This window comes from Diabrotica undecimpunctata, chromosome 5, assembly GCF_040954645.1.
Source record: "Diabrotica undecimpunctata isolate CICGRU chromosome 5, icDiaUnde3, whole genome shotgun sequence".
NCBI lineage: Eukaryota > Metazoa > Arthropoda > Insecta > Coleoptera > Chrysomelidae > Diabrotica > Diabrotica undecimpunctata.
The window spans coordinates 129676417-129696375 of NC_092807.1; the positions used below are offsets into that span (position 1 = coordinate 129676417).

Sequence of the window (19959 nt, forward strand, 5' to 3'; positions counted from 1 at the left end):
TCTACTATAAATATATGTAAAGATTTAAAATACTCCAATTATTATATTCTAAAGAAATTATTATATTCGTTTTATTTTAGAAGATTATTCAATTATTTAGTCTATCAATAAAAAAAGTACTAGTAACTACAGATGCTTGTTTGGTCTATATATACATAATGTCTTCTAAAAATATTCCAAAACGTGGTTATTTGGAAATAGGTATACATCGAGTCATGCATTACATCATATTGTTAATATTCAATGCAATCTTCCCTGCAATTATTTCTAAGTATTGCGTTTACGACAGTAAATAGAACGGTAAGCAATTATCAAAATTCAAAGTTTATTTCTGGAAAAAATGTAATTCTCTTATGTTTCAAATAACCGAGTTAGTCTATTTAATAGCGGAAATAATCAATGTCCTGACATTGTGTCGAAATGTGTTCACACAGCTAAATAAAGACACAACAGATGAATCAACAGCTGAATCAGCAGATTGCTGCAACAATGCAAAAAAACCAATATTTTCAATTTACAAGTGTCAATAAAACACTAAAAATGTCTAGTTTTTTTTTAATTAACAAATTTTAAATAATTTTGATGCTGTGATTCCAAAAAGTCCTCTTTTTTTTATAGTATTTTTTTAATCGATTGTATAACTTGAACATCAATTAGGAAAGATGTACACAACAGTAGCTGGAATGATGAATTATCCATAACGACGACGCAGTTATTTTTAACACGTTGCAGAACATATTAAAACTACTATTAAAAACGATCTGCATTTCACTCCTCATAGTAATAATAACGGTTTTTTTCATAAAAAAACTAAACCAATGTCCGTTAGAAAGCTGCTGTCACTTCCAACATGGATTACTATGTCCAGTATTAAAAATATTTAATAGTGTTTCTTTTCCTTTCTGATGTAAATTTGCCAACATAACATAATGTACATTATCTATACCTAAAGAAGTAGTTTTCTTATTCTTAAGACTTATTTCTAATTCATACAAATGGCGCTGAAAGTGGATGATTAGAGTTTTCCTTTTATTACATTAATTTTTGAAAAATATTTTCTATACATAATTTTCTCAAGCCGTTTAAACGGCTAGAGTGGGAATCAAAGGGTATTAGCATCGATGGAAAGATATTCAATCATCTCAGATATGCCGATGATATTGTTCTCATAACAGACAACTTAGGAGAAGCCAGAGTTATGCTACAACAACTATAGCAAGTAACCCAGAAAGTCGGTTTAAAAATAAACTATGGAAAAACAAAAATGATGACCAATCTCGTCCCCAATGAGCTAATAGAAATCGAAAAGTCGCCCATAGAACTTGTGGAAAAATATGTGTATTTGGGTCACGAAATAAGGTTAACTCGAGATAACCAAACATGCGAGCTACTCAGAAGAATAAGTCTGGGTTGGGCTGTATTCGGAAAAATGAGAGACGTATTTAAAACAAATATACCGATCCATTTAAAAGGAAAAGCTTTTAACCAGTGCGTTTTACCAGTCCTCACATACGGAGCAGAAACCTTAACTCTCACAAAAACATAAGCCGAAAAATTAAGGAGGAACGAAAGATGGAGAGATCAATGCCTGGAATAAGCTTAAGAAATAGAATAAGAAACGAGGAAGTTCGTAGACCGACCGGAGTGGAAGACATTACCGAACATATTGCAAGGCAAAAATGGAGATGGACAGGACTTGTTGCAAGAATGAAAGACGATAGTTGGACAAAAAAATTGCTTGAGTGGAGACCACGGGCTGACAAGCGAAGCCGAGGAAGACCTTCAACGCGATGGACCGACGACCTCAAAAGAATCGTGACCAATTGGATAGCAGAGGCGCAGAACAGAAGCAGATGGAAAAGTCTAGAGGAGGCCTATGTTCAACAATGGACAACTCAGGGCTGATTGATGATGATGATAATGATGATGAATTTTCTCAAAAACTCCTCAACCTATTCTGCTTTGGTTACCGGACTTGATTTGTTAATATATAAATAATAAATTTTTATTTATATTAAGACCAATTTTTATTTCTATCTTTCAGATATAGGTAGGTATTTAACAGGTTCACTGTCCACTGACCACATATGGTCTGTGGCCTTAAAGTACTATCAGTTCACAGACCATATGTGGACTGTTCGTCAATATAATTTTCAGGATGTTTATAAAAGTGGACGTGGGGAGAATTGCCTTTATTAGAAGTGGAATTGACAGAACATATCCCATATATTATAAATAGTGTTGGGGCAAAGAGGAAAAATGTGTAATTTTATCTTAATTGCGATAAAATGTAGTATCGAAACTAAACACCTATATTTTATTGCGTTTTCGCTTTTAGCGTACTAAATAATGGATATGTAAGATAAAATAATATACAAGATAGTGAAAGGTAAATCTATATTAAAAAAGAAAAAGTATCGAAAAAAAGTTACATTTTGTACTTTATGGAAACATTGTAGACAATACGGTTTGGTACAGATGTTGCATATTTGTGAAAGTCTTTTGGCTTTATTAGTGGCAGCTGCTGATGTTTCTCCTTTTTGATGACTTTCATTATAGCATTCGGCACACCTACGTCTCGTAATTTTTCCATCTTTTCTATCCACCGGTTTAAGAAAATGCAGTACTTGTGACGTGGATGGCGTAGGTATGACAGGTGTCTGAACAACGTTTATACCCAAAAGCATTTTCACAGAACTCATTTGGGCCTGCAACATTGTACATTTATTTTTGCTGGTTCAATTTATTGAACAAATAAACTGTATTTATGATACCCACTGCAAACAAAACATCGACAGCAACTTTTTTGTACCAGGTCAAGGTCTTGCGAATTGGTGAATAGTAGCTAGCCAATTCATCAGAAAGATCGATACCTTTTTTTGATTATTGTATTTCAATATCATATTAGGCTTTGGACGTGGATTTCGACCTGTACTAATCGTTTGTTCATCTGAATGACAAGTAGATATCATAAGAACGTCCCTCTTTTCCTTCCATTTTAGGATCGCACATTATTTTTTTGTGCGGCAATTTGCTCTCCTCGCTTCAGTTTCTTGTTTTTGACCAATAAAGGTAAGTTTTTACGATTTTTCTCAATGTCCCACAAAGATCCGTTTTGCGTCGAAGCAAGTGTTCAGCTAATGGAATACTGGTATACCAATTATCTGCAAAAATCAGAAGATATCAATTTTTACAACAACATTTTCCACTCTAAAACCTGGACAGTGAACCTGTTAAAGAAAAATTTGCTCGTACTAATAGCTAATTTAATTCCGTTTGTTCTTAGCCCCCAATTGAGTTACTATATTCCATAGCTTTACGCCAGACAGAAAAGTACATTCTGGATATTTTTTATAAGATTCAACATTAATTCACAATATGGCTGTAGGCCTGTAAATCCACTTACCTAGCTTGATAAAAATGCAAATTTTATTCCAACAATCCAATAAGCAAAGGATGTAGGACGTACATGTTCCGGGATCTAGAAACTCGGTAACTTGGAAATTTAGATTGTCAGAAATGAAGCCGGTGCACGTCAAAGGTTTAAAGTCGCCGGGGTGATATTATAGAGCCGGCCATGCATACAATGCATATTTCGAGGAAAACGGGTTTAAATGATTAATTTTCTATTTGCTTGGAGTAAATTGCTTACGACTACTACTACTAATTCTAATTTAAGTTAAATGTATTAGAAAATTGTATTTTCCACGAAGATTAGTGAGTGTAATTTCGCAATTTAGAATTGAGGAATCATTTTAATAGTAACAGATAGTAAAAGTTGCTACTCTTAAGGTAAAATATTGTAAAGCATAAACAACAAAGCATAACATAAATATTTATACATATATATTTCTTTTATTTATTTTTATTTATTTATACATAATTATGTTTAACATTATATATACAGGGTTGGCCACTCAAAAGAGTCCACTCTGATATTTGGCAATATTCATTGGATTTTATAAAAATATTAAAACGCGTCGATTTTTATTTCAAAGGGGTCATCTTTTAATGATATATACATCTGCCTTAGTCTATTTTAATACAATATAATTTGTTTAAAATATAAATATTAAAATATTCAAATGTTATTTTATTTATTAAATTTTAAAAATATTATTTAAAATTTAAAAATACAAAAAACATATATGAAGCTTCGCGCTAGTCTACTGACCACTGTATCATCTTTTTTCCTTATTTTTCCTTACAATTTACAGTTGTAATAGTATAATTACCTCTGAAAGTTGGGAGCCAATGCAAAACAATAAACTAACAACTTTCTTTGTGAGCCAATTGTTAGGACTCGTCTAGCTTAGTCTGTAAGTAAATATTTTGCCTACCACATAGGGTATAATTATAGAGGGTTGAAAATTGGAGACAGAAACTATTATGGCGGAGATAGGGCAAGCAAAATACTCGATACTTGTGCGAACGGCACTCAGTGTTTCTTTGGAGAGCCGGGGTAGTGGATAAGTAAATGGCAAGGGGTCGGATTAGGCAACTACAAAAAATGAAACAAAGGCGGTTCTTACATAAGTCTTTTGGAACAAACGGACAAAAAACAACAGGGAGGACCTCTAGCAATTTAAAATAAGGACGCCGCTTCGAGGTGACAAATTATAACGATTACAACTAGTGGTAGCTATTGACATAATTATTAAACATCAAAATATATCTTTTCAAATGAAACTAAAAGAAAGGAGTTAGTTAGAGAGTTAGTCAAGATAAACAAACAAATTGGTTTACAAAAAATTAAACATTTATTGTGTCTCAACACAAACAGATACAAAAATAAATGGCACAAATTATCAGATTAATAGTTATAGAGTACAAAAATACCAACGAAAACTTACATGCCATCCGTTTACAAAATCTAGGAGTTGGAGATATTACACAAACTTACAAAAAATTGTCATTACAATAGAGGTTAACCTTAAAACAAATGAAAATCGAAAATAATAAAGCGAGCTGTCTTATGTCATCTTTGGCTTGACAATCCTCTGTGGATCTTGGCCTGCTCTAAGATTCGTCGCCATTCTGTTCGGTTTCTGGCAACATGTTGCCATCTTCTGATTTTTAATATCCGTAAGTAAATTCACGGTCGGCCTTTGCTTCTTCTTGCCACTGCCCTTGGTCGATTATAGCTCCAAATATTTTGCGGAGTATTTTACTCTCAAATATTCCCAAAAGTCTTTCATCTTTCTGCGTTAGAGTCCATGTTTCTGCTCCATATGTGCGGACCGGCCTCATCAATGTTTTGTATATAATAATTTTTGTTCTTCTTTGAATGTTTCTTGAGTGGAAATGCTTTTGGAGTCCATAGTATGCCCTATTTGTAAGATTTATTCGTCTTTTGATTTCTTCGCTTGTTTTATTGGTAGCAGTCAATAGCGACCCAAGGTATATGAAGTTGTCAATACGTCCAAAGGTATGACTTCCAAAGACTGTTTCTCGTTCCTCATTTGCTAGCGGATCCTTTGTAACCAACATGTACTTGGTTTTGTCTTCGTTGATCACTAGACCGACCTGTTTCGCCGCCGTTTCCAATTCTAGGAGATATTCCTCAACATCTCGCTTGCTACGCCCTATTATGTCAATGTCATCAGCATATGCTAAGACTTGTATCGATCTCTTGTAAATAGTACCGCCGCCTCTAATTCGTGTATATCGGACTGCCTTTTCTAAGGCAATATTAAATAGGAGGTAAGCCAGAGCATCCCCTTGTCTGAGTCCATCCTTTATCTCAAAGGATCTAGAATTCTCTCCCTGTATTCTAAAAGTGGCTTCTAAGTTAGACATTGTCATTCTCGTTAGTCGGATAAGTTTCTCTGGTATACCAAATTCATGCATTGATTGGTATAGCACTGTTCTCTTGACACTGTCGTATGCGGCCTTGAAGTCGACGAATAGGTGATGGGTTTCAATATTGAATTCTAATGTTTTCTCGAGAATCTGTCTTATTGAATGAATCTGGTCAATTGTTGATTTTTCTGGAGTGAATCCAGCTTGATATTTACCAACTATGCCCACTGTGTAAACTTGCAGCCTTTCGTAGAGAATATTTGCTAGTAGAGAATATTTTGTAAGCAGTTGTTAACAGGGTTATACCTCTATAGTTGTCACACTGGAGCTGGTCACCTTTTTTATGTAACGGGCATATCACGCCTTGGGACCATTCACAAGGCATGGTCTCATTATGCCAAACAAGAAGTAAAAGTTTATGCAGTGTCTGTAGTAGGGCATCGCCACCATTCTTGTAGAGCTCACTGCAAATTTGATCAATTCTTGGTGATATATTATTTTTATGCTTTTTAATGGCTTGGGCAACGTTTTCGATGGTAGGTGGTCTTTCTTTTGGGTTGAAAGGATTCCAATCATTTCGATTTGCTAGGGTGTTATCTGCTTCTTCGATATGATGGCCATTAAATTTTGCATCGAAAACTTCAACCCATCTGTTTAGGATTGAGATCGTATCATTTAGGATGTTTCCTTCTACATCCTTACAGCTCCCTATTCTTGGCATAAACTCTTTGCGCATTTTGTTTATGTTAATATTAAACTTAAAACAACAATTCACATGACAGCTAACCATGCCCTAAGATTTACAATGTTAAATATTACAATTTTTAAATTTTAATGAAAGCAATTATTATTTAAAAAAAAAGTCTGTCTTTACTTTAAAATTTGAAACAAAAAGTTACCTTGATTTTTCACTAAAACAATTTGAATTTTCTGTAACTGGGAGAAACAAAACAAGGATCGAAACGACAATTCTTCCAATCCTCACTTAAAACTTTAACTGAACCATTAACTGCCACAATATATTACATATTTTTTATGTAAAGGGACGAACAACGAGAAATATTTCAAATTTGATGTAAAATTTGGATCCACAACTAAGCCGACTGCCTCTTACAGCGACCCAAGTGAGAATCAGCAATTATCTTTTAAAATTCATTGGCATAACTTAAAATAAAAAAACACCTGACGGAAATATCTATTTAAAACTCAGAATATGAAACGCAAAAGAATGCTCAAGACGTGCACATCTGTAAAACATAAACAAACTCTAAAAATGTGTTTATATTACTTGGCGATGCTAAGAGGAATTGAAAATACTTTTTGCGTATTTTAACTGGTATGAAAGTAAAGAGAAATACACCGAAATCATTCTTCGTTATTTTAATACATGTATGACGGGATTTCAATTTAATACATATACGAGGGGATTTCAATATATATATTAAGGAATTTAAGGCTACAAGTCTCTCAGTTGTGAGAACGTCATATCTTAGAAGTAAATCTGAACAATGAGTTTGACTAGGACAATAAACCAAGATAAAAACTAATCATATTTATTATACATAAAAAATATAAAACTAAAATTTTAAAATAAATAAAAATGAAAGCTAATCTTGTCAACAGCTTTACGAAAAAATTTTTTTAATGATATCCACAAGGTAACTAAGTTCCTGTAGCTGGCTATATACCATGTATCAAAAAAAATTATTTAAAAATCCTTTATAAAAGGTATATAATTAAAACACCTAATCGGGCTATATCACAAAACGTTTTCGGAATATATATTCCATCATCAGTATGTCCTAAAAGTATAAAACCATTTGAGTTAAAGATAACATAAAATTTAAAAATTTTAACAAAGAATAATACATAATGTGGTTAATACTTACTAAGTGTACATGTTTTAAGCCACTAAATATTTGGGTAAAAACCCGTGTTTTTAATTAAGTGTTTTTAATTTGAATTTAAGTTAGATTATTGGATTTTGACGTGACAACGTCTTAAATTAGGTTGTGGCTCGGAGTCACTCATGAAAAAGTGTAACGCCCGCTCACGTCTGTTACGATGAGTCACCGAACGAGAGAGAGGCCCGCCGGACCGGCGAATGCCTTGCGTCTCTCTCCCACTCAAACATGATCGGTCCGCTGCGCGCGCAGCACTAGAGAATTAGGCGCGTTGAATCGGTGTGTGCTTGTGTCTCTGTCTTTCTCGAGCGTTCTTGGCGTTGTAAAACCGAGAAAGCGTCATAATACAAGTTCACACGTGTGGTTAAAGTATCGCCAGCTGTGTCTGTAGTGAAAATGTGGAGTGCTTAGATTCGTCATTTACAACAACTACAACAATAAAGGTAAATAATTGTACATAATATTTCATTATCGTAAACTATGATTGATTGATTAATTGTTAGATTGACACAAAAGTTGAGAAACTGAGTCTATAGGTTATGTCATACTATTGACAAATGTTGATAGTGTTAAGTAAATTATTAGTTTAAATCACTCTGCAATCAATCGTAATTCAGTCGATTGAGAAGAAACAGCGCGTTTCAACTGCAAACAACTATTGTGCAATTTAATAATATTCATATCAATAAATATTCTACCGAGAAAAAGACGTTGTCACGTAAAATCTTCGCCCGTAAAACCGACTTTACAGGCAACCGATTTTTTTATATGCTATGATGTTTAAGGTACAATTGGAATTGATAACATGGCAACGTAGTTTTTAGTGCAGTTGTCATCCGCCTATATGGTGCTTCATGAGGTTTTTAGTAAATTTCACACAACAAGGGGAAACAGGAAAAAATTATTTTAGACCAAAAAGTACCCAGAAAAGGTTTAACAATACACATTTTCAATTAAAAATTCAGCTTAAATAAGCAAAATACATTAAAAAATAATCTGCCTTTACAGAAATGAAGCGACATGACATAATAGAGTTGCCAGCTGACAGTTATATTTTTTCGACTTAATATACATATACATTTTATGTTTTACGGCACAGAACATAATGGGGTCTGAATAAAAGAATTAAAATATTAAATGAAAATAAAAATTGGAATTTAGAATATTTAGAAGATAGAACATAGAATATTTGAGCGCCAACTATTTTTAGAATAAAAGTAGTACAATAAAAGAGACAAGTCAATAAATGAATAAAATCGAAAGAAATTAAAATAAAATAATTATTTAAAGAACGAGAGAATTTTACTGTGTAAATAGGTATGCAGTATTCTTCTTAAGGTGTCCTCTCCATGAAGGTTGGCTATATCTACAGCAAATTGCTCTCTATCTTGAGCTGTTCTTAGTATCGAATGTATGTCCATACCTGTCCAGTCTCTTACATTTTTCAGCCAGGAGCGTTTTCTTCTTCCTGGACCTCTTCTTCCTTCCAATTTCCTTTCCATTATCAGTCGTAGGAAGTTGTATTTTTCTTCTTTGTAAATATTTCCTAGATAACTCGTTTTTCTGGTTTTTACAATATTTAGGAGTTCTCTCTGTCTTCATTCTTCTCAGAACTTCGTTGTTGGTCACTTGCTGTGTCCAAGAGATCTTCAGCATCCTTCGAAAAACCTACATCTCAAAGGCTTCTACACGTCTCATACTTGTGATTTCGAAAGTCCATGTTTCCACCCCGTATAGCAATATGGAACAAATGATCGTTTTTACAAATTGGAATAGTTTATTAGAAATTGTTTCATTCTTTGGAAACCGGACCTAGTCAAGATCGTTTGTTATCCAGCAACCAAGTTATTCTATCTAAGCTGAAATCATACAATATTAGCTTTACATTTAAGTAAAATTAAAGAAGACTAATATATCCGTAATTTTATCTCGTTTTGACAGCTTCGTTGTATAAAATGCGTAAGTGTAATTGAACTAAAGATACATCCAATAGCCTGATTTTCATTGATTAAAAATGACTTTCAATGTAACAGTTACACAAGTCATATACCGTTTTTAATACACTGCCGAGCGTAAAATTGGGGTCATCCCGTAATTTGACTTTATTTTAGAAATTATTAATTAATTAATTAATTATATATTATTCTTTTTAACTGTTTTTGGTTGCATAGTTTACTAAGTAATTGCTTAAAGAAAACAAAGTTTTATTCTTTAAAGATTATTAGAAGTAATGAAAATTTCCTTTTTGATATACTAAATATTAAAAAGGGACAATTTATTCTTGATGCGCTTTTTATTGAAAAAAAAAAACATTTTAAAAACTTCAGCAGCGATAACAGCTTGCAAACGACAAGGTATGCTTTTATGATCAAATTTTGGATCACATTGTGTGAAGATTGTTCTATTCCTGCCCCAATATGTCGCGAAGATTTCTTGAATTTCTGGAGGCCGGCACATGACTCGGTAAACGTCTCTTCATCTCATTCCAAACATGTTCTATAGGATTAATATCTTGACTGTGAGCAGGTCAAACAAATCGTGTGGTTTGAACCCTGTCAAGATATCCAGTAAATATCCGAGCAGTTTGAGGCCGTCCAATATCACAACACTACACAAAAAATTTACAATTGACGTTAAAATCATAGAAACAAAAACTATGCTGATAACGGTTTTTAGGAATGAGGGAGACAGCAGCAAAAAATCCATTAGTAAACTATGTTACAACCGAAAATAATTCAAACAGAATAAAAATTTCTAAAATAAATTCCAACTCTTATTTTATGTTCGCCAGTGTATTTCAGCGAAGTTAAAAAGTTAAAATTTCTTCTGGCTTCGATTTGATGTAATAATGAGTTTAGTTTTCTAATAAAAGTTTTACGGTATTACCAATTGTATATACCGGCAAAAATTAGATTTTTTAGCAGCCTTTTAATTCACGAGTTCGTTACAAAACTTTTCCGTCGACCGTACTTTTCAGAAATAAAGATACTTATCTTAGTTTAAATTTTTATTTACTTAACGACAAACAAAATTATCTTAGGTCCTTTCAGAAATATACATTTTATACAGCGAATTTAATTTCTTTAGATTTTTATATAATCCTATAATATTTTTATTATTAAAAACAGCTACAAAAATATATTTAACCAAAATTAAAGAAATAATATAATATAAAACATATAAATAAAATATTATTCTTACAAAGTTTAAAACAAAATCGAAAAAAAAGTTGGCTTTCAGTTCTATCAAGATGCTTTGTTTTTGGATTTCTTGGTCTTCCAGGAATTAATTATGTTGACGTAAAACACTCACGCTTATCTTCTGGTACCCACTGGTTAAGGCTTTGCAAATGACTTATTTTTGTTTTCAAAATTGGCACCATGTCTTCAGTTTATGCTGGTATTTTGGGCAATCCTTTATTAAATTGGCTGTTGTGTTTCGGTAAAGGCAAATGTAAGTGATCTTCTTCTTCTTCTTAAAGTGCCTATCCGTTCCGGATGTTGGCGATCATTACGGCTATCTTTACTTTATTTATTGCAGCGCGGAACAGTTCAGTGGTAGTCGTGTTATACCACTTTCGTAAATTTTGAAGCCAGGAAATGCGTCTTCTTCCCGGTCCTCTCTTACCATTTACTTTCCCTTGGAGAATCAGCTGGAGAAGGCCGTAACGTTCTTGATTTCTCATTACATGTCCTAGATATTCCAACTTTTTAGTTTTGACGGTCATCAGAATTTCACATTCTTTCCCCATTCTACGCAGGACCTCCACATTAGTAACTCTGTCAACCCAGGATATACGTAAGATGCGCCTATAACACTACATTTCGAAAGCTTCGAGCCGATTCATAGATGCAACAGTCAGTGTCCATGCTTCCATTCCGTAGAGCAGAACTGTGAATATGTAGCAGTTCAATAGACGGCATTTTGTTTTTAATGATATGTCTCGACTGTTGAAAATAGTTCTCATTCTAACGAATGCTGCTTTTGCTTTTATTATTCGCTGTTTAATTTCTGTTGAGTGGTCCCATTGGAAGAATTTCACATTCTTTCCCCATTCTACGCAGGACCTCCACATTAGTAACTCTGTCAACCCAGGATATACGTAAGATGCGCCTATAACACCACATTTCGAAAGCTTCGAGCCGATTCATAGATGCAACAGTCAGTGTCCATGCTTCCATTCCGTAGAGCAGAACTGTAAATATGTAGCAGTTCAATAGACGGCATTTTGTTTTTAATGATATGTCTCGACTGTTGAAAATGGTTCTCATTCTAACGAATGCTGCTTTTGCTTTTATTATTCGCTGTTTAATTTCTGTTGAGTGGTCCCATTGGCTATTTAAATTGGTGCCTAGATATGTATATTGCTCGACTCTTTCGATATTCTGTTGGTTGATTGTAAGTTGAGCGTTTAGTATTGGTTTTTTGCTAATTGTCATAAATTTGGTTTTCTTTATGTTAAGAGCCAGTCCGTATCTGTTACTGACTTTTGTTATGCGATTTGTTAATATCTGTTAAGTCATTCAGATAATCGGCAAAAACTATAGTGTCATCTGCATATCTAATGTTATTCAAGCATTCACCGTTTATTAGTATTCCTTTCGCACAACCGTCTAAAGCTTCCTTAAATACCCATTCAGAATAAATGTTGAACAACAATGGAGACAAAATACAACCCTGTCGTACTCCACGTTCTATTGCAATTTTATCAGTTAACTGGTCTTCTATTTTGATTTTGGCCGTTTGATTGTAGTAAATGTTTCTGATAATTCTAAGATCTTTGTTGTCAATTCCAATTTCTTGCATTAGAGTCATTAATTTGTCATATTTTACTCTGTCAAATGCCTTCTGGTAATCTATAAAGCATACGTATATGTCACAATTCACATCCCTGCATCTCTGAAATAGCACCTGTACAGCAAAAAGGGCCTCTCGTGTTCCCAGAGCATCACGAAATCCGAATTGTGTTCTTGTTAGTTGTTCCTCACATTTTGTATATATTCTTTTGTGAATGACCTTTAGAAATGTTTTAAGTAAATGGCTCATAAGGCTTATAATTCTATAGTCTTCGCACTTTCTCGCATTTGGTTTTTTTGGAAGATTTATAAAAGTTGACACTAACCACTCTTGGGGAACCACGCCCGTATCATATATACTGTTAAATATATTTGTCAACCATTTTATGCCATCATAGTCCATAAGTTTTAAGAATTCTGAGTGAAAATTATCAGGGCCTACTGCTTTACCATCTTTGGTGCTTTTGATGGCATATTTAACTTCTTCGATTGTAAATGGTGGTCCAGATTCGCAATTGGTGTTTGTTGTAATAAATGTAAGTGATAAACACCAAAAATGCTATTAATATATTCCGATGCCCCTGAGTTTTTTAAGATCGAGGAACAATAATTTGTTGAGATTCAGTAGATAGGCTTGCCTTTTTATAATACTTAGGCCACCATTGCTTAAGAATCTTACTAGTTTGAACTTCTTTTTCAGTAAACTTGCTTTTGGCGCTTTAATTTACAATAATTTCTATATACTTGAATCTCAAATATTCTGTCAATTTTTTTAAGTACCTTTTTATGACACCGAAATCCCTGTCACAGAGCAAGAAGGAGTGCCCTCTAATGGGAAAATAATGTTCAATTTTATCGAAGCGCATCATATCTGTAGGGGTCAAACATAATCTTACAATAGTGTGGTTCTTATTTTGCCCAGGGCAGTTGTCACAAAAAATTTTCAACTCTTTTATGTTGGGTGGTATGTAATTTTTTATATAATCAAGCAAAAAGGTGCATACTCCATTAGGTCCCTTACTGGCCTGTCTTTCGTGGTAAATATAGAAAAAAAGAATTTCCTGTTTTAATATTATACAGTGATGAGTGTCTTACCACCCGGCAAAATAGCGGAAAGGATAGAAGACAGATTAAGTTGTGAGATAGTATGAGATAACGATAGATATTCTTGACGTGGCTAGTTCACTTCAGTCATAATTATACGGATGACCTCGAAAATATTTTATTTTAATAATTTCTGATGTTAGAATAAATGATTGAATAAATTAAGATATATCATAGTAAAAAACATTAATTATTAGCGATTTTAAATTATTAATTTTTAAGTTTATTTAATAATAAAAATAACTTAACTGAAATATTTGATTCAACTAAAGGTAGGTATGTTGTATCCTAAAACCATTGTGTGTGTAATTGGCGTAATAGTTAGAGACGTGGTCTAGTGACAAGAGGATTGGAGGTTCAATTCACAGGATAAAATTTTTGTTTTAGTCAATCAAAAAATAATAGAAAATATGATACATATTAGGTAAACCGTTAGTTGGACCCTATAGAACTTCTTGTACAGGTATATGTGGTAGATGAACTTTTTTTGTGTACCAATGATTCTACAACAGCCACTTTTTTTTTGAGGAATCTCCCAGAGAGGGAGATATTTAAATTCAACTCATTTTACGCATGTGTCTATTTGAGGAAGGTCAAATTTCAAAGTAAAGTTTTCGCGAAAAAATGTATAGGTAATAATAGCTGCATATAATTTTCGTTTCAGAATACTTGAATCTAAATATTTCGTACATAATTTTTATATTAAACCTACTATCTAGATATTTATATTCTTTTCCCGAATAGTGACTTTCTTTTACTGGATAGCTTTGAATGTGCTGACGAATTATTATGTTTTGGTCTTCTTGCATTGCCCGTTTAATATTTTTGCCACGTTTATCTCTAGGAGTCAGTTTATTTAAGTCAATGATTTTATTCACTTTATTCTTTTTTTAGATACAGAATGCAAATTTAAAAAAGCCCTACAACATACTTTTACTTTCAGATCTCCAACGCGAATGAAATGATCAAAAGATACGTTCCTTAATTTTTTGTTTTTATTTTTCTGGCTTCTTCGTTTTGCTACATTTTTCTGATGTATCAGGCCTTGAAAATATGTTCATCCTTGTTTTGCTCATCGTTTAACTTAGTAAAACACTGCATTTTACATCTAAAAAAAATAGTTCATCTATATACCTAGGTTATTTAATATATAACCTTATTTAACTTACTTGCAAGAACCTCCGATTTACCTAGCAGCAACCATCTTGCCTTTATAATCTCTATATAACGTACCACTGACTTTAGTTTTTTTGATTAAATTTCTTTGGTAATTATCATCAATTCTCACACCTCGCTGTCTTTTTCTAAGATTATCTGATTGAGGTGGCTTCCTTTCACTTTCAGTACTTTTATTTTCGTCAGAATTAGACATATGGCCAGAAAAATGTGATTATATTACTCTAAATATTATATCACTGAAAATATTTTGCGACACGAGGCTTGCATTTTAAACCAAAACAGAGCAAAAGGTCAAATATAGCATGACACAAATTTCAATATTTATTTTCTAAAGGGTAAGGTAGGTTTTTGGTCAATTATTAATTTCGCATATTAAAAGAAAAATAGGCTAGATAGCACTTAAGCCCTTTCACAAATAATCGATTCATTTAGATTTAAATTAAAAAATATATTAACCAATTTTTAGGGATCATATCGAAATTATGATTTCTACTTTTGGTATTGAAATATGAAAAATATTTTTTACCATAAATGTTTTTCTACAGAAATAAATATATAATATAGAATATAAATAATATCAATAATAAGAAATTAAATAAACATATCCACTAAAAAATACTAATTTGTTAACCTGGTTTAATTAAGATTATCGCAAATCATTTTTTGAAAAGTTCCATGTGCTACTCGCTTATGAGTGTCATTAATTTTTGTTTCCTTATTTTATTAAAAAAACTTAAAACTTGTTTGGTTTAAAAATTTTAGCAAAACATATTATTTTGCTCCCATACACATACTACCAACTTCATACACTTTTAAAACTGCATCATTCCTACTGTATTATCCTCGGATTCTGCCACGAGAGCGGGGAAGTAGTTTCTACTTCAAAGTCTAAGAAAGAAAACAACGACACAGAAGTGCTTCCAGTAAACTAAAAATACTTTTCTAGTAGCAAGAAAATCCTTTTCTTGTTAGGAGAATTGTGTAATCTTGGTTAGTTTATAAAGTAACATACTTTGTTGACATTAGTCTGCTATAATGAAATATAACCTACAATATAAGCATATAGGTATACATATATATATATATATATATATATATATATATATATATATATATATATATATATATATATATATATATATATTGAAATGATTTCAATATGTTAAAAAGTATACAACTTAAATGGATTTTTATATGAGTTTGTTGTTCATGAATTTCATGAAGCCATCACAATGTGGGTTCGACTCTGAAATAAAAGAGAGAAAAAGATTAGTAAATTGTTAAATAAATTAATTTTGACTTACCTGGTATAGTGTTAATAATTTCTGAATAGTATAGTTGCCTAGTGTATAGGTGAATCGTCTAAACCTTAAAAAGAACAAAAAAAGAAGAATTCTTAAAAAATATTTAAACATAGAAATTTTGAAAACGTCAGAAAATAAACTGTCAAGCAAGTCTATGGGAGCTAAATTAATAGGGGTTTTGTTAAATAAGAAATTACAATGATGTGGAGATGAAAAGAATAAATTGTATTAGCATTGTAATAGAATAAGTTTTATATCTGAACATTTTTTTTTATAAATTCCCAAATTAGATGTGATTAAAGTGATTATGAGAAATTAATGTGGATTGACAAATGTGTCAGAACAGGACAGTTTTATGGTTTAAAAAAAAATAGAAGACGAAAAGAAAAAAGAACGTTGGTTGCTGTTAGCAACGAATGAGAGATTTTGAGAGAGGCCGAGAAGAAATTTTTTTGAAAAGAGAGTCCTGAAATTGTGGAATAGGTCGGGAGTGTTTTTTAACTCGTCTCATTAGAATTTTAGTTTTTCCACAGTTTCCACAGCAGAGATATCCAGAATTTGTTCCAGAGAGTAAGAGAAACAATTTAACTTATAAATTATTATTGGAGTACAGAAATGTCATTTAAATTGAGAAAATTAAAATTCATGAATTAACATAATTGCGATAGGCCTTAAAAAATTGAAATATTAATGATCATTAAATTAAAAATAGAATAGTACGTACCTCAACTTCCGAAGAGAGGATTGATATATTAGTTTCACCGATTATTTTGCGAGTAGTTAGTTTTCTTTAAATAAATCAGAACTGTTTTAAAGTGAGGTTGGATAATAATTTTGGGGTCATTTGAAATTTGATTATATTTGAATGCAAGTTAAAAGTCAGCGGAATAAAGTGTTCATTTTCTTTTTCATTATAGTTCATTTAAACACTTTATAAAGTTGCAATATTTATTTAGTTTTTAGGTACTTGTATAGAGTCTCCACATTTTGTAATAAATATTTATTGTCACGACACTAAACCACATTAAGATTTATACGATTCCTATTTTTGTAAATTTTTAAAGGCAACCCAAGTTGCAGACGAATTTTATTGTTTATATTAAATTTGTTCAATATTAATAAATAACGAGCTTCATTTGGGTTAATTTATCAAAAGTCTAAAGTAAATTTTGGTTTAATTTCTTTTTGAACTCTACCAGGAGACTACAGAGTCGACGTCACACAGTGACAGATTGCTTAGAACACATAATTGAGCTAGCTGAGGTATATATTAAATTAAACAACGAACCACAGATTTAAAAAATTACAACATTTATTATAAATAAAAATAAAATTAATAAAATACAACTTTTTTAATATATATATATATATATATATATATATATATATATATATGTATATATATATATATATATATATATGTATATATATATATATATATATATGTATATATATATATATATATAAATATATATATATTCTTGGAAAGGGCTTTAGTGACTAGATGAGTATTAATACTTATGGATATTTTGGGATTTGTAGTCAAATCCTGGTCTTTAAGTAAAACTCTTTAAGGTTTGTTGAGTTTTCGAGTTTATTTTAGAATCACTTATGTCAAATGTTAAGAACCACATAACATTTGACATTATATTATTTGATTTTCTTTTTCTTTCAGGCAAAACTTTTATATTCATTTTTTATATCAATTTTTTATATTCATTTTAGGTTAGTGTGACAGAGGAAGTATCTATATGTTTATGCTAACCTTCATTGAAAATTTTGACATAATATGTAAAAATGTTTGCACTTATTAAATAAGCAACATAGTTTATGTTACTAAGTAATTAAGAAGGGAAAAACCAAACACAAATAAAAAGTAAATTTGATCTTATTTGAACTTGGAATAATCCCTTTAATCTGTGTAACTTTTAAAGAACTTTTATATAGTTGTTTTTCTTTTCTTTAAATGAAGATTAAGCATATAGCTTAGTATATAGCACTAAGATTTTCAATGCCTTCTCTTTTGTTTAAGGTTTTGTGTAGTTTTAATTACACACATTTCTAGCAACAGCCGTTTGTTGTAATTTCTTTCCCTTCTCAATATTTCTGCTTGAATATAGTTAGGCGTGTGGCCCATCTTAATAGAATATTCACTTAATATTCACTTGTGCGATGTTAATCTTCCGGAAACATTTCTGGAGGTTGGTCCAATATATATTCTATTGCAATTATTACAAGGTAGAGAGTACACTACATTGGAGCTTGCTTTAATATTTAAGGGTCTTTTAAGTTTAGTGTGTAATTTCGATATTGTTTTTATATTTCTGGTACCAATTTTGATATTAGGTAATTTTATAAATCTCTAAATATATTTAATGATCTATTTGTTAAATCTGGAATATATGGTAAAAAGTGGTACAATGTATTTTGGTTTTTTGTTAAAACTTCTTTGTCGTTATGACTTGTGAGATACCAAAAATAAGTCTATTTAGAAGGTTCGCTGGGAATAAATTCTCTAACATGATCGTTTTTAGTTTTTTAAGACCGGCTGTTCTATATTCACGAAGTGACAAAGTCATAACCCTACTTTTCATATTTAATACGATCTATGAGTATTACTCTGTGGGTTGGTTAGCACACTCCTGATTCATATTGATAATAATATCATCTTTATCATCATCATCATTATGGTGCTGCAGTTCTGAAATGACCTCGATATTCCTATATATATATATATATATATATATATATATATATATATATATATATATATATATATATATATATATATATATATCAGCTTTGGTCTTCCTTGTCTTCTTGTTTCCACCAGTATTGCCAATATTGGGAGAATACAATATCGTTTTATAACATACTGTGTTTACCATTCACATAAGATTTTTATCTTCTTAAACAACAATTATGTTTACCCCTACTTAAGATTCATTATATATATATATATATATATATATATATATATATATATATATATATATATATATAGACCATTTAAATTAATTTTCAAGACATCCTGGTAAACAAAATTTATGTATTAGATTAAGATAAGATTAGATTAATAGAAGGTTTTGCCTGTCAACAACTGATTTTTAAACACTCGCCGGTAAAATCTTTTTATATAGAATTAGAAAGCCCATACTCAATATATTTTTTTCATTGTTTGTATATGATCTAGGATTAAGATATTGTAATTAACATTTTGTTATAGGAATGAATTCTGTATTTGTAACCAAAGGGAAAGCCATTTTGAAAGCAAAAATTTTAGTTTCTCTACAGTAATGGGGTTTTTTCTTAATGATTGTAAACAGAATAGAGCTTTTTGATTGGAGAGTTTTTTTTTTAATGGGAGAATTGATAGTCGATGTATGAGAGAAAGTGGCAGTTGTCATTTTGATCATCGAAAGGAAAAGTCGCGTCTCTATGGAGGGTGTGTTCGTGAGTTTGGATACCGACATTGTAAAAGGAAGTTAGCAGAATTGTGGAAGGAGATTACAAGTCGATGAAAAGATATCCTTGGATCTAAAGTAAGCAGTTTCTGGAATACGTAGAAAATAGTTTTTTGGCACCAAGTTGACAGAAAGAGGTCCTTGTGTCATTGAGAAGTAGCTAAGTGTTTTGGAGAATCAAATTTCAAGTGTTAATTGTTGGAGAATTGAGTCAGGTGTTTCGCACAGTCGCTGCAGGAGGATTGCAGATACGAAAAGAAGAAAGACGAGGCGAATAGTGGCATATCACATTGCTGTGGAGCGTGGACGATTCTGGATATGGTCCAAATACAATCTACGAAGGAAAGGTCAGTGATTTTCTGTTCAGAATTGAAAATTTTGTAACTGAATAAAGTTTTTTGACATC

The 19959-nt window shown here is 31.5% G+C and overlaps 1 protein-coding gene across 1 annotated transcript in view; it reads left to right on the forward strand.

The window, feature by feature from the left end:
• Nucleotides 1–19959, forward strand: part of Ac3 (Adenylate cyclase 3) — a 399292-nt gene that overhangs the window by 77241 nt on the left and 302092 nt on the right. The gene's annotated exons all lie outside the window — the stretch shown is intronic.